Source organism: Caloenas nicobarica, chromosome 1 (genome assembly GCF_036013445.1).
Source record: "Caloenas nicobarica isolate bCalNic1 chromosome 1, bCalNic1.hap1, whole genome shotgun sequence".
In the NCBI taxonomy this organism is placed as follows: domain Eukaryota; kingdom Metazoa; phylum Chordata; class Aves; order Columbiformes; family Columbidae; genus Caloenas; species Caloenas nicobarica.
The window spans coordinates 81,180,577-81,195,892 of NC_088245.1; the positions used below are offsets into that span (position 1 = coordinate 81,180,577).

The 15,316-nt window shown below is 37.7% G+C and overlaps 1 long non-coding RNA gene across 1 annotated transcript; it reads right to left on the bottom strand.

Annotated features, from left to right (window-relative positions):
- Positions 1 to 434: 434 nt before the first annotated feature.
- On the bottom strand, positions 435 to 15,071 carry LOC135984496 (uncharacterized). Its single transcript, XR_010605638.1, has 4 exons — positions 14,935 to 15,071; positions 3,975 to 4,217; positions 1,328 to 1,398; positions 435 to 749 (listed from the first exon to the last, which is right to left on the bottom strand). It is a non-coding gene; the product is annotated as an uncharacterized LOC135984496 (long non-coding RNA).
- Between the last annotated feature and the right edge of the window lie 245 nt (positions 15,072 to 15,316).

Sequence of the window (15,316 nt, forward strand, 5' to 3'; positions counted from 1 at the left end):
GAAATTTTTCTGAGGCACAAATTCAGTATGAGCTTTAGAACAGCCTCTATTACAAATGCAAGGAGGAAATAACTTGTATTTTTGCTTTGACAGATTTGTTAGATCTAATCCAAGAAAGTGAGTAATAGAACACATTCCCTACTGTTGGAGAAAGGCAGAATTTTAACCAGGTCCTTAGCCAGACTTCAATGAATCCATTTTTCATTGTTCATCTCTCTCTAAACTAGATGTAAGGATAGCTTCTGACTTCTGTTTTAAAGGCAAGCTTCCTCCACCGAAAAATCCTCTGCAAAGCAGGAAAATAAACAGAAACGCAAACAAATAAATCTGATTATACTCACTTTATTCTTACAGTGAAAACAACAGCTTTTTTTACATCGTCTCATTTCAATCAGGCTATTAGAGACTAAATTAAACTAAACAAATATCTCAGGATTTGGAAAACATTTATGACCCAAACAAAGACAGAGCTCGTAAGCTGTTCAGTATCGAAGGGGCATGAAGTCAGCACATAACTATAGAAAATGTCAGGTTTACAGCTCCTGAGCTTACTATGGGCACTATGAACCAGCTGATTTCTACAAGAGTATTCTTGCATTGTGTAGTTGGTAATTTGATAGTGCTTTCACAAAACATATCTATTTATTTTATCTACATAATGAAGGTGCCACATCTGCCCAATTTATTCATTCAGGCCTTCTTTACAGTCTTATATATGAAGAATATAGTTTTCAACATCTCTTCTTAACCTAAGAGGAAGAAAGGGAAAATGTTGGCCCTCAGTCTTTGTGGCAAATCAGAGCAGCAGGAGGTGGAACTTGTTTATAAGCTTTTCAAATCTCTGGTTTTCAAATACTTTTCAGCTTTTAGGCACTTTGTTGAAATAGTCACAGAAGTCACTCATTCATGTTTGAGTTAAAAAAAAAAAAAAAGAAAAAAGAAAAAAAAGACAGAATACTCCATACCTGATGAAAAACTGAACCTTGGATTTTTCTCAGTTTGCTCTTCTGTGAAAAATGAATCAAGCTAAAGCAATAAGCAACTTTTAAAATGATACCTTATATCTAGTTGGAGCTGAATGCAATAGGTTTGAATATTGCTACATCAAACGAAATGAGGGACTGACCTGTTTCAAAATATACCTTCCAGCTTAGGCTAGAGCAAGGCAAATCTGAGACTGCTACGTGAAAGATGGTAAAGAAAACATGAATTTACAGAATAAATGTCATTAAATTACAATATTTCTTCATCCCAGATTTCGTAATCTGTTTCAGTTCTGGTAACCTGGTTTCAATAATACATTATGAAGGAGTATGTCATTGCTCACCTGTTTGTCCTGCAGAAACAACCTTCCATGTACCAAAAATTTAAATTCTTTCACCTTCCGTGAACCTGATCCTAATAATAAATGAAAGGGTAAATGGAAGCTCCAGGTTAGCAGCTCCTGAGTAGCAATCATTTCATGTATATAATTTTAAGACCTAGGCATTTCTGTTTGTTATACCCTAAAGTATCTCTGGAGTAGTCTATGGCTAAGGCACAAAACAGGAATTCACTGAAACCACCTTGCAACAATGAAGTCTGTAGAGTAAGAGTCTATGGGAGAAGAAACCTCTTACTATTGACTTATACCGGTTCAAGACTTACTATTTGTTTCCTTATTTACATGTAAATATTCATACCTGAGATAGTATAAATTATTTCCAAAATAATGAAAAAGACAAATCAAGGAAAGGCTTATAGTGCGAGAACTTAAGAAAATTCTGGTCAGATATGTTGGTAGAGTATGTTTTTTATTTTGTACAGTTGAAGTTGCTCAGAAACATAAAAGTTTAATACAGCTTTCTTCCAGTGTGACAACCTGTTTCATAAGCGATGAATGGAAAGTTTTCTAATATCAGCTGCAATTAATTTTACTACCTTTTGTTTTATATAAACTTGACAATCTATTTCTTTCAACACACGTTCCACAACTGAAATTTATTGAGCAAGATCAGGGATGAGATTTGTGATGCTTTCAACTTACAAATTTTGCTCACATAGCAAGAAAGAAAATTATGCATATTCATTACGCTGTTCTAATTGATTTTAATCTCTTCAGTCTTCACTTTTGAAGTCTAAATCATTGGAAAAAAATCAATAGAAATGTATTGATAAGATAGAATGGACTGCGGAGAGGCCATTTCTGAACTACTTGAAATTATCTAGTCAGCTGAACAGAATTTTTAACTTATATATGTTCTGATTTTTTTTTTGCCATTATCATATTCTGGCATGTTTTTCATATGGAGCAAATCTGGAGAGAAAATAAAAAAGTTTTTGAACTTGATTTGAAGAGACTACCTTTTCTAAATGTGAGAAAGATTATATACTGTACAGGAAACTAAAGAACATGGCTTCATATACCTTCAGGATATTCTAGCCTGATAGTAAAGCAATAACCATATTATCAACCATACTTCAAGAGCTTATTCCTTTCTAAGCTACAGTTATTCAAAGGGTAATAGACATATCTGTGTGAATGACATTTACAAGGCTGAATCTTCAGCCTCCCAAACCTGACAACACTTATAACTCTGAATGACTTCTCACATGATGCTAGTGCTCTTGATCTCATGTGGGCACTCTCACCAGTCTGCACAGGAAGCAGTCCGAGGGAGTCATCCTTGAAGGTATTTAAACACACAAGTCTATTCAAGATGAATGTGCTGCTTTGCAATCTGGGAAATGCCATGAGTTGACCTTCCATATAGGCTTCTGAGGAGCTTCAATGTTCCTTTGTTTATTCAATTATTCTAGTAAAGTATAGAATCCCTATTTTTTTATGCAAGAATAATTCCCACTCTGTAGTCCCAGATGTTTTCCTGGGTGTAATTTTGACATTGTATATCTTCTTTGATGCTTTTGATTAAATTTATAATGCATTTAAAATATCAGTGTGTCCAATCAAGTGTAAAGAGATGTGAAAATGAAGTGACTCATGCGATGGGAATTAAATCTAACACTGCCTTGTCACCTATACTTTTAGAGATGGATTTCATTTACAACTTAAGCTAATCTGTTCTTCTGTCACACATCACCAGCAATGCAAGCAGACTAGAAAACACATATTGTAGACTCATTAGATATGGATTTGGATTGCAGAAATCTTAGGATATATATTTTTAACAAACATCTTCGGATCTGTGGTTGAGCCATAACTACTTCTTCCTTCTTTAAAAGTAAAAAAAAAAAAAAAAAAAAAGCGCATAAAACTAGTACTTTACTTCAAGGATTTTGTAGAAATACCATAATTAAAATTTACAAATCTCCCTTAAAAAGAGGACTAATTTGGCAATAGACTAAATAAGATCTGTCAGAAGCCTTTCTTTCCAAAGCATCTTCATACCAACACTCAAGAGGAAAATCCTTTGTTAAACTGAGGGCCGAACAAATCCAGTGGACTGAACTTTAAAGCTCTGTAAGTTAACAGCAACAGAACAAGGCTGATGTCACTGAAACAGAGTTTCTGTATACTGGCTGAAGATGTACTATGGTATGTAAGGGAATCAAGCTAGAATGACACAGACAGGAATAGTAAGAACAGTTTTGTACTGCATCTCTGTGCTTTATTTCCATTTGCCTTTTTTCTCTACCTGTGTCTCTGATTCAAGGAAAAGACATTCCTGAATTTAATTTTATTTCTTAATGTGGTTGTGCTTGCCCTATATACACAAAAGAATTACGGGAGTTAGGGCAGGATAAAACCCACGTGCAGCAAAATTTAACCCTGGTACAAGGTACCCTGGCCTGGTACAGGCCAAACCAGAATTTGCATCCAAAATTCAGCCTCAGGATGGCAGGGGTGCATGTGCTTGTGCTTTAGGTTGTAGCACACTTGCTTTGTGTGCTCCTGCATCAGCCATGCACACTGGTGGGGTTATTCAGTTCCTTTATGCTGATAGATCAGGAACAGTGGAGAAGCTGCCACTTACTAGAGGCATCAATTGAATAACAGTCTCTAAACAAGTGCTTCCTGCAAAGCTTCAGGTCACTTTCTGAAAATTTCTGTTCTTCCTTCCTGGCCTTGAAGACGACAGTTCTGAGGCTGGCAGCTTCCCTTCTGAGACTGTGAAGGCTGACATAGTGGATTTTGTGGTCCGGCCATCTGGCCACTAGAATGACATAATCTACCCTCTTCATGAGGGCAGCCAGGAAGCATGAATCTCTCTCTTGCTCTGGGGAGAAAAGAAGGAAGAATAAGGAATTGAGATGAAAGACCAGCTCATTTATAAATTTAAATGAACACTGATGTATACAAGCTGTCCCCAGCTCCACCTCTTCTCAGGTTTATTTACATGTGCTATCTGCATCATAGGTAGCATAACACAATGTCAATAATAACAAAAGGCCAAACAATAAACAATTGAACATTTACACATCACCTGTTTGAAATGCCATGTTAGAGAGGCAGAGCCACTAAATGACTTTTTCAGTGATCTTTGGTGCTGCTTGTAGGGTTAATTACGAACAGGAACAATGCTGAATTACTAAAACCTAATCACACATGTTATGTATCTTTCTAGGTTGGTGGGAGCTAAATTACACAAATAATCTTCATATCTGTGATCCTTCAAGGAACGGCCATTTTGATAATATTCAGAAGTGCTTGCACTGGCTTCCATTTCATAGAAATTCTGGACTGCAAAATTCATTTTGTGTAGTTTCGTTTCTTTGAATATTATAGTAAGCAAAAATTTACTTAATAAAATTATGACACCTGTAGGTTTCAGTTAGAATGAACTATGTATTTTGTCCTAAAGTAAAGGGCATCACAAAGCAGCAGCCCTGGACAGGACAGAGAAGTGAGACTCCCAAAATAATTATGCTGGCAGTAGTTTCCCTTTGTTATTATTGTGACTGTATTTGCTTGATCACAAGCTTTTTGTCTTCTCAAACCAGAATTCTCTTCATCTTAATAACGTCACAAGCATGTGTTCAAAACCTCAGACTCTATTGTCTTGGAAATGAGAAATGTTTGCGTGGACCACTGTCTTTTTTTTTTTTTTCAGTCTTTATGAGACAAATCTGTTATGCAAAAGTACAGGAGTAGCAGAGGCCAAGTATCTATACTTACTGAAAACACACAGCAAGTGGAAGAGCTCTTGCTTTGGCAGACTAAATTCCAGAACCCAGGCCATCAGTACAAGATTAACGAGAAATTTTAGGAGCTACTTGTCCCAGTCTTGAAAGTGGTGTGCCTGAGTAACAATTTTACAGGTGGCTATACACTGGCATCTAGTATGTACTCGTATACTAATTAGTGCTTTTCTCCCCTAACTTATCTCTGGAGACCTAAAAGTAGAGAATCAGCGGGCTCAGGTAACCACACAGGCCCCAGCGGCTGTAGGTGAATATGCTGCTCCCTGCTGTCTCCATCAGATGCTAGTGGATGTCATGTGACAGGCACCAGAAGAAAAGTCACCAAAAACTTTATCAGCCCTGAAGCTATTCTTTCCACCTGTGCATTTCTGCACAGCTTCCGATTGCGTTTTTTCCATTGCGTTACCAGCTTTCAGCGTCTATTGTGATATGCACGATAGCTGTTTTATCTTAAGGCCTGAACAGCTGGAATCAACAGGACCACCATTTCTTGTTTTCATTTTTTAAGGAGGACCCATTACTCCTGATCATAACACAGCGCATCAGAATGACCCAGAAACAGGAAAGAAAAAAAAAAATATTTTTTCAGGCCAGTTTCACAATTTGAACAGGCAGGGAGAGGGAAAGTTGTTTTTCAGCTTGATATTTTTTTAAATCTAGGGGCAAGCAACAACACATTGCTGCTGCTGTTCAGAAGAAATACACAGTTACTCTTGCTTGAGTAAACCTGTGCAGAGAAAGATGCTGTTTTCAAATAGATAAAAATTCTTCCTCCAAAACTACTAGAAATTTGAGAATTTGAGATATACATAATATTTATTTGTATCACAAAAGTAAGTTTAGATATGAAAGTTGGAACACTTTATGAAACTTTAAAATAATTCCTGTTTATGAAAGTCTGATTTACATAGGCAATTTTGCACATTTCATTGGGTTAATCATCACTTGAGACATGCGTAAGTGAAAGTTAAGGAAGCATTAGAAACTACGGTTGCTGTCAAAATCTGCAGTTTTTCTTTGTCTACAATAGATTTGCATTATTTATTCAGATGTAACTTCTTCAATTGCTTCTGGGTTAGAGAAGCAGCAAATTCATTTCTGGGGGTTACGGCTCGTGTCCTCAGAAAACATGTGGTATATACTTCTGCTATTTCACATACCAAGAGGATGCATTCAGAGTGAGATGATAATGGAAGAAGCATGTAGGAAAAAATCTTAACCTGGGGAATTTAGAGGTCAAAAGGGAATAATCCATGAAATTCTCTTGGGCCAATCTCTTTGTTGGTGTAAGAGAGGATAAGCATGTCCACTGATTACAGCAGAATTTTAACTAGTTATACTGGGGAAAAAAATAGCCTAACCAAAACAACCCACTAATAAATAAATGTAGTTAGCACACTGGCCTCTGAGAACAGCTGCTGAAACAGAGAGCACTGTGCCCTTTCTCATGTCCTAAGTACACAAAAATATATACCTCTCTTTTACACTACAGCTACCCACATCTAAATGTGAAAATAGGGGGGAAAGGTGAAGATATAGATTAAAAAGCACGTGCATAGAGATTAATTTACAATCTTTTTTTGTTTTGTACTAGGTGTGGTAATGCCCTCGTGGTCCATCCTCAGAAGAATCCAAAAGACACCAACATTTGCAAGAAGGCAGCAAAGGAGAACAGTGTTAATTACACACTATTAAGAGTAAAGAAAGATCAACTTGCTGGATTTCTTTCAAAAGACTTGAACAATAAATTTCCACTCAGGGAGAGAGACATTGTCTCCTCACTGCAGATAATTCAAAGGAGACCAGGGGAAAAGGAATCTCACGCACTTTTTACTTCCAGACTGAGCCCCCTGTTTTAAGCTTGACACAGAGACTTCAGTACCTGAGGCTTTGAGCTCTGGCAGCAGATTCAAGAAGGGCCCAGCAGTCTCAGAAGACCACCCAACTTCACTGCCATGCTGCACATACTACTGAAGGTGCCCAGAGGCCAACATCGTGCCGCCTTCTCTCCACCAGTCTCTATGGTACCCACTTTTTAGTCCTTCTATTTTTGCCTTGCAAAAAGTCCAGAACTTCTATGTTAAAAAGTTATTCATGTGCCTCATATTCATGTGTCCCTTCAGGCAAATCTTTTCCTGGCACGTTCAGAAAAAACACTCTGGAAACTTTGCAACACAACCAGCAGAGCCCATGCCCTTTCATTTATCCTAGCTAGACCCCAAAGAAGTTATGTTGATTTAAACAGCAAAGTCTCAAGGTTATGACCCCTTCCCTTGTCCTAAAATAAAAGTTTTCAGAAGCCAGCCTTGTGCCTGACTTTTTGGATAAAAAAAGATTCAAAAATCTCCTGCAAATTGTTCCGTTCACTCAAAATGGAAAATCTACCTTGAGGCAAACACTCTTCAGTCACTAAAAACAGATTAAACTGGAGATCAAGGGAGCCACAGGAAGGAGCTCTGACTTCTGGCTGTGACTCTTCAAAGAAAATTCAGACTCCTTAGAAAAGATCTGCCCCTGTCTCCGTACTCAGAACCTTGTGAACCTCTGTCACAGCAAAATGAAATGTATAATAAACTTTCCGAAGTAGCCAAGGGAAAAAAGCTGTCCTCCTTATCTTTTGTTATGTATTGAGAGATATTAAGCTAATATTTAACAGATAGCAGCATCACAACCTGAGATTTTTGGAGCACAATAGTGGAAAGCTAAGCAATTATTTCTAATGCTACTTATTTTCTTGAAGCAGCTAAACTGCTGGTATTAATTACCTCTGGCCCATGGCAGCTTCTTCCTTGTGCTGAGAGATGTATAAACATAGCTTCTTGTCTGACTTGAAAGCTTCCAGAACTCCTGAAGCTTAAAAGAGATTTTCTGGAGAGTGTTGAACATGCCTCCCACTAGATCTATGGCCATTTACACCCTATGCCTCCCTAGTCCACAGGGGGCGTTCATTCATTCTTGAAACATAGGTCATGAACATGGCTACAAGCAGACTAGGTTCGAGAGGAGAATCAGGTGTTAATTTTGACAGATGTGTTTATCAGTGTACGAAGCTGAACAAATGAAAGATGATTTTCAAATATGTAGAGCTAAAGCATATAAATTCACAATTTTCTCCTTAAGGAAAGAACTAATTTAACAAAGCTCAGTGAATTTAGAGATGACTAATTATACTCCCATTCCAGATAACACTGGATATTTTGAACTAGGAAAGTTTAACAGAGTTGAACATAAAATGTACCAAGCAGGTGGTTTTTATTAAGATTGCTGATGTCATGCGTTACTTGGAAGCCATACAAAGTATGTAGGGAACATTGTGAAATGAAGTTAACGAGGGGGTCACACACTCTGTAGCTTCTGTAAGCTGAGCTTGCAGCATGCCATGGAGGTTTCTTGCCTTCCTCCCAGGTCTCTCCTCCACACTTCCCATCTGTCCAAATCAACCTTTGCTACAAAGCCTCCTTCGCCCTTCCCAGAGGTGCTCTGCCTTCCATATCTTTGTCTCCTCTACCGTCCCAGTTAATACACAAAATTTCTCCTCATTTGCTTGCACTGTCCCATTCTGCAGCAGTGAGTCCTCCCTCATGCAGTACAGCACCTGTTCATCTCTGGCATAGCAGGATCCTCCAGGTGTACCTTACAGAAACTCCTGATGTTGCAGACTCCCTTCTAGTCCCCACCCCTTACTCTTACTACCTCCTTACTGTCCTTGAACTTGTCCCAGTATTCCTTCTTTCTCGGCAGATGAATCTCCTTTTTTCCTTGTCCACAAGGGCCAGAGAAATTTGCTTTTTTGCAACTTATTTGTCTCCAATAACAGCAATCACTTTCCTTGGCTTTACATGCTTCTGTTCGCTCCTTCTGTCCCTGCTGGTATTTGAGCTGTTGTCTCTCTTTACTAGGATATTCTAATTCCACAAACAACTCTTCCACACTTTCTGGCATCTCCCATTTTCTCCTCCATCTCCCACCACCACCAGTTTTATAGGAGGCAGTCCATTAGAGTAATAACACATTAAATGACTGTGAGAAGGAGATTACATTTCTACTCTGCTGTATAGGAAGCATTAACCAGGTCTGTGACTCAAAAGACTGAAGCTGTGGCTGTACTTGAGAGAAAGCAGAAGCTCCATGTGTCTCCCATTTTCTCTTATTGCTTTTCAGTGAAATCAACAAGGTTTTTGCTATCAAAATCTGTAACTATCCCTAAAGTTTTGAAAAATATCAGATGTGATGTTAGGAAGTTACTGTTTTACACACACACACAGAATTGCCATTGGGTTGAGTCTGTGGCCTCTTCAGCCAAGCCAAAACCCAGAACAGGCATCCTCCTGGAATAATTCCACTCCAGCTGCAAAGTAAAATAGGACCCTACTCAGTTCCAAAATACAGACAGTGAGGCTTCTGAAAGTGCACTTACGTAAGACTTGAAGTAAATGAAAAAAAAAAATAATAATCTGGCCTCTATCCCCTGATCAAAGCTGACAATTAAGCCCCACTGAATTTTGCATGCAACTGTTTTCCTGCATCCAACTGTAGGTTTTCATATTTACTAAGCTGTATATTTACAGTTCTGTGCAAGTCAGAGCCAGATCCAATCATCTATAAAGCCTGGGGGTGAGAGTTACATTTAAGCTTCTTTACCATCCCATTTTGTAGGTGGAGACCAACTACAGTCTTGAAGTCAGACATATATCTTAACTCAGATGTTCTGGGGTTTCAGTCTCAGATCAGATTTGTTTGTTTATTTTAATTTACAGCAAAAAGTCCATTACTATTATTCCTTTTTCTATGTAACAGAAAAGGAAATTATGACATGATTTAGGATTTTGGTTTTGAACTGGCAAACAAAAAGAACAAAAAACCCCCAAACTGGAGCTGTACACTTCAAAGACGCTTTGTTCCACATGGACTTTTTCTGTCTGTTCTTTATAAAGCGAAGACTGACTGTCAAAAGTGACAAAGAGCTGTTCTTTGAAAAGCAAAGGCCACTCATGGGGTCCTACATTCTGTACTACTGAACTCAACAAACACCTATACATATACTTGTTGCCTATATTGGCTGTGCTCTATAATGAAGAAGAGACTGCTGCATAGCTGAATACTAAGCATAATTCCAATTTTAAAGCTATACTCCAAGAAGCAGTTTAAAACATAATTTCATTTGTACATTTTCATTTACAATTATCTATTTCTGTTCTTCAGGTTCAAGAGAAGACGTACGAACATTTATCCCGTGTGCTGGACACATTCAGTATTACTGTAAGTCAGCAGCAGCAAATAGTCTCCTTGAATATTGTTGATGATATCTTTAAGGGGGAAAAAAAGCCCATGAGATAAGAAAAAGTTTTCCAAAATCAAGAGATGCTCATGGGCCCTCTCAAATCAAAGAAATTCCAACTTTAACATTTCTGTATTAAACCAGTATGCAGAATTTTAGTCAATTATCAAATTATGTAGGAGCTCTGAGAGCAAGACAAGCATCTCAGAATGTGCTGAAATCTGAGTTAGCAAATTTAATGACACAATAATCAGGAAAGACTTCAGCTAATAACTATCTGCTTCCAAATATGTTTAAGACAGTACCAAACAGAAAGGCCTACAACAATCAGATTCTCGGATCAGAAAGGCTTGATTAAGGCATTGGGATCTGGCAGCCAAAAGTAAAGACCGCATGCCAACTGCAGCCAAATTCAAATAAAAGAAAGCTGTCTTGGCTGCTGCTTGATCATTGTCACCCAAGGATAGCTGCAGACGTGGTTTTATTCTCAAGCTACAAACACATGTAAGGAAACAGTCCTCATCATAGAGAAAAAAAAAATAAATTTTGTTATAATTTCCAGCCTATCAAGAATAGGCAGATGTTCCCCAAGAGACTGGGATGTAACCATCTGAAAAAGCAAACAGGGAGTTCAACCATTGATACTGAAGAGTAAGTGATTAAGATGTCATTCATCTTTCTTACTGGCCTTGGAGCCGTCCCATTGTATAAATGCAAAGGAAGACAAAATGAATCTTCCATAAAGGACCTGATTAGAGCACACATAAGGAATACAACAACAACAAAAAAAACCCAAACAACCCTCTTGAATACTGTTCTCTAGAATCCCACCTACATGGCACAAAGAATGAAAACATTCACATTGACTGTATGTTCTTCCCAGTCTGGAGAGTGAAGTTAATGTCCCCTTGAAGTCAGAGGTAAGACAAGTAACATTTCTAATAATACCATCAGGATTTTAAAAGCACATATTAAACAGTCAAACTCACCATCTGTGTGACACCTGGACTACTATCCAGATTACCTGGGCAACAAAGTGCAAGTAACTCAACTGAAACTTGCTCATGAGCTTGAAGAGTAAGGAAATACTGGCATAAAATGGCACCTGACTTGACTGTCAACATCCTGCAACGATTTCATAAGCAACTACTGTAGCTGTGTTCTCTGAAGAAAAGCTGAAGTTTTCTAAAAGGAGGAGGAAGAAATGGCTGTTGCTCAGTATATCAGGTTTCTCCTTTTCTGCTATTATCAGAGGGTGAACACCTGTGGAGCCAGAGCTTGGATCAAGCTGAAAGGCTCATAATTTAGCCAAAGCCACCTTTGTCTATCTTGTACTAAGCATTGGTTATTGGTCAAAATTAACTTTAAAAAAAATCAACATGCTTTCTGCCATCTTCCTAAAAAGAATAAGGCATTAAAGAATTAGAAAGGAAGGGATGAAAGAGAAAGCAAAACCATCTCACTGCAGAAAACACGATGAACAATCACACATGCAGTTATTTCACTTTTCCCTCTTGTAATTTATCTAATCACCTTCCATATGTCCAGTGTTTCTTTATCAGTGAAGTTATATCAGCATAAAAAAGTAGCTGCTCTTTAGGCATGTGAAAGTCAATGCAATGGGATGAGAGATGCCTAAAACTATTTTATAAAACAGTTTATCATTTATTGCGTTCTGAAATTACTTGCCTTACGATATATCTCTTTGAAGATGTTTAGCTTTCAGGCAGCAAAGCTTACTTAACTGTCTCTGTATTTTATCTTTTGTATGCATGTTTTATCTTTTATATATTTATATTCTGATAAACACTACATACATGCTATAAATTACCCTGATGATGCATCTTGCAACTGGGCTTCAGCCATATGGTCTGCTGAAACCCTTAAGACAGTCACTGTAAGATGAGCTATTGTCTACAACAGATACATACTTGGGCTTCACAAATATAACTGAGGTATTCACTATGACACAGGCATATTCACTTCTGTTCACCTCATGGCTGAAAGTCTCATTTAATATTAACCCTTGTTTGGGTCCTACTAGTTAGATCTGGAGAGCAAGTACATTTTCGTGTTGTTTTTATTTTCTTAAAGACAGAGATAGCTGTTCTCACTGAAATTAAGCTTATCCAGTCAAAGCTTGTAGTTTATATTGAAAAACAAGGTACATCCACACTTATGTAAAAGAAAGAAAAATAGTAGAACATCTAACCACCCTCCCATTCCATTGAAATTTTCCATCAGTTTGTCACCCTGATCTTGGGTTTGTCATGCATGAAGTTTGTGTCAGCTAAAATTCATAAAAACCATCTTTCTTCTGCTGTAGGAATGGTACCAACTAGCTATACTACCTAAGACATATTACTGGACTTCTCAATTATAAGAGACAGAATTACCTTTTGAGGTGAATACTATTTTAAAAACCAGACAGAAATGTTTTTCTGAGTAGCTCCTGTAACAAAAAATGTTATAACCCCAAAACTGAAATTTTTTGCAGTGAAAGTCATTTTTAAAAAGTAAATTTTGAGGAAAACCAAAAGGTTGTTGTTGGTTTCATTTGTTTGTTTGTTTGCTTTGCTCTTAACCAACAAATGAACAACGTTTTTTGTTTTGTTTTACTTTGTTTTTTAGTTGACCTGAAGTGTTTTCTTCACTTGTATTTCTGTTCTGATGTAGCACAGCACTTTCTAAGTTAGCGTTTGTATCTGGCTACCTTCTGCTAGGATACTGAGAGCTGACATCTACCAGAATTGAATCTAGATGCAGGGGACCAAAAGTGCAAGGCACATTAACCAGACTCGTGGCATGGAGCATATCTTGGGAGATGAAGCCCAGACAACAACTTTGACAAACCCCTATTGTTATTTTATTTATTCTCCCACTGTTCAAATGGGGTTGTTCAACCTTCAGGATGACTGAGTTTCCTCTGTACCTTGCCTCTGTCTTACTATAGGAACAACAAAAAATGCATTTTCATTATAGAGGTTTTACTGTGGTATCTTTATTTTTAGAAGGGATGGGGAGACTTATGCATCTATAAGCAAAGGATGCCCAAGGATTTCTGGAGTTATTTCAGGAACTATTTGTTTTCCCCAAATGGCGTTTGGAGATCTTAAAAATGCTGGCCATGTAAATAATTTAGTTACATGGTGTTACACAAGTCTGTGAGGTTCTTGAAAACTAGATTCTGCTGAGGGAAACACATATTTATGAAGAAAGTGCTAATTTGATGTTTTGACTATTCCTAAACAAGTATGAAAAAAAACCTCATAGTTTTAAACAAATACTGTGTAAAAAGCATCTGTCCTTAAGCAGAAACAATTCCATCTGTCAGTAATATAATTTCTATTTCTCAAAATTTTGCTATGACTGCAGAAATAGTAAAGTGTAGCAGCAGACAACAGCATAAGAGTCCAGCTTATTAAGACTTTAGCAGGGTGTCTATTTCTCTTAGAAACTGAGCCCCAATATCCACTAATAACAGTCTAGGGGTGTGCCCACAAACAAACAAGCAAGCAAGCAAACAAAAACCAACCAACCAACAAAACAACAACAAACCAAAGAAAAAACCACAAACAACAAACCACAACAAACCAACCAACAAAACACAACAACAACTCCACAACTAAAAGCCAACACCAAAGCCAAAGCACAAACCAGCAAAAAGAGCACAGCAAGCTCAGCTGAAACATAAAAAAGCCACTTTTAATATTCCTTATTTCTTCTGGAAGCACCAGTTAGTGTCCTTTGCCTTAGGAACTCTGCTTTTATGTTTTCCAAGGCTGGGTGGAAAAACATAATCTTTTCCAGGTCACATATTATGTGGTTTCTTATCCAGTAATGTCCTGCTCAATAATCAGCTAGCTCTTTTTTTGACATAATTTGCTCGTGTCCTGAGTCTGTACCAGCAAACTCAGATGAAATCAGCAGCCGTTCCTTATTCTTAATAGTTTTACTACATAAATACCTACATTTGGTTTGGATTGCTTAATATGCACAAGGCTTATAGAAGCGGTAGTGCACATCTGAATTATTACAGATGTTATTTCATGGCACTGTTGCTCCCTCACTTTCAATTTATTTAAGCTGCTTAGCAATAATAAAATTCTGTCCTGTAGAAAAGAACTCCAACAGGCAATGCATACTCAGCTGACCTGGCTGGTGGCTGTACCAGACTCATTGTAGTGCTCTACTTCTGTCTTCTCCATCAAACTGGTACTTCAAGCAGCCTTTTGTAAAAAGTTACACCACTTAAAGAGTTTGTTGTTGTGTTTCAAAAAGCCTGCCCTTTAACGCGCTTAGTATGGTTCTGCAGTGGCATCTTGCAGTGCATCTTATCACTGTTTCCTTCATGTCTGAACTTTAAACAGTGTCCTTTACTATATTCTGTCCTACTACCTTGGTTTTCATGTCTCTATTTACATCCCATTATGCCTAATAACTCCATAAGATGGATTCTAACTGAATAACTCAGTTTTATTACAGAAAATAAACAAAAGAATAGACAAACTCACCCTAATGAACAACCCTCCTCTTCACTTTCCTTGGGATTAGGCAATACTGCCTTTCAATTCAGTTTAGAAGGAAAACCTTCAGCTACAGAAAATTCATTTGAACCCATCCCTTGCCCAAAAATCTCTTTCTGAGAGCTATACCATTAGTCTTTTTCTCCTCCTTTGGGTCCAGGGTACACTTTAAAGTTCAATTTAAGACTGAAATCTGAGAAACAGGACTCCATATTTGTCCTCAGCAATATGTGCTGCTTCATTCCTGAGAGGGCTTGGATACTTGGACACATCTTTAAAAAAAACTACTTATCCAGTTGCAGGCATCATGTAGCAAATTACTCTCAATGGTACCTCTTTAGGTACCAGGCTCTTGGTAAGTTCACAGCTG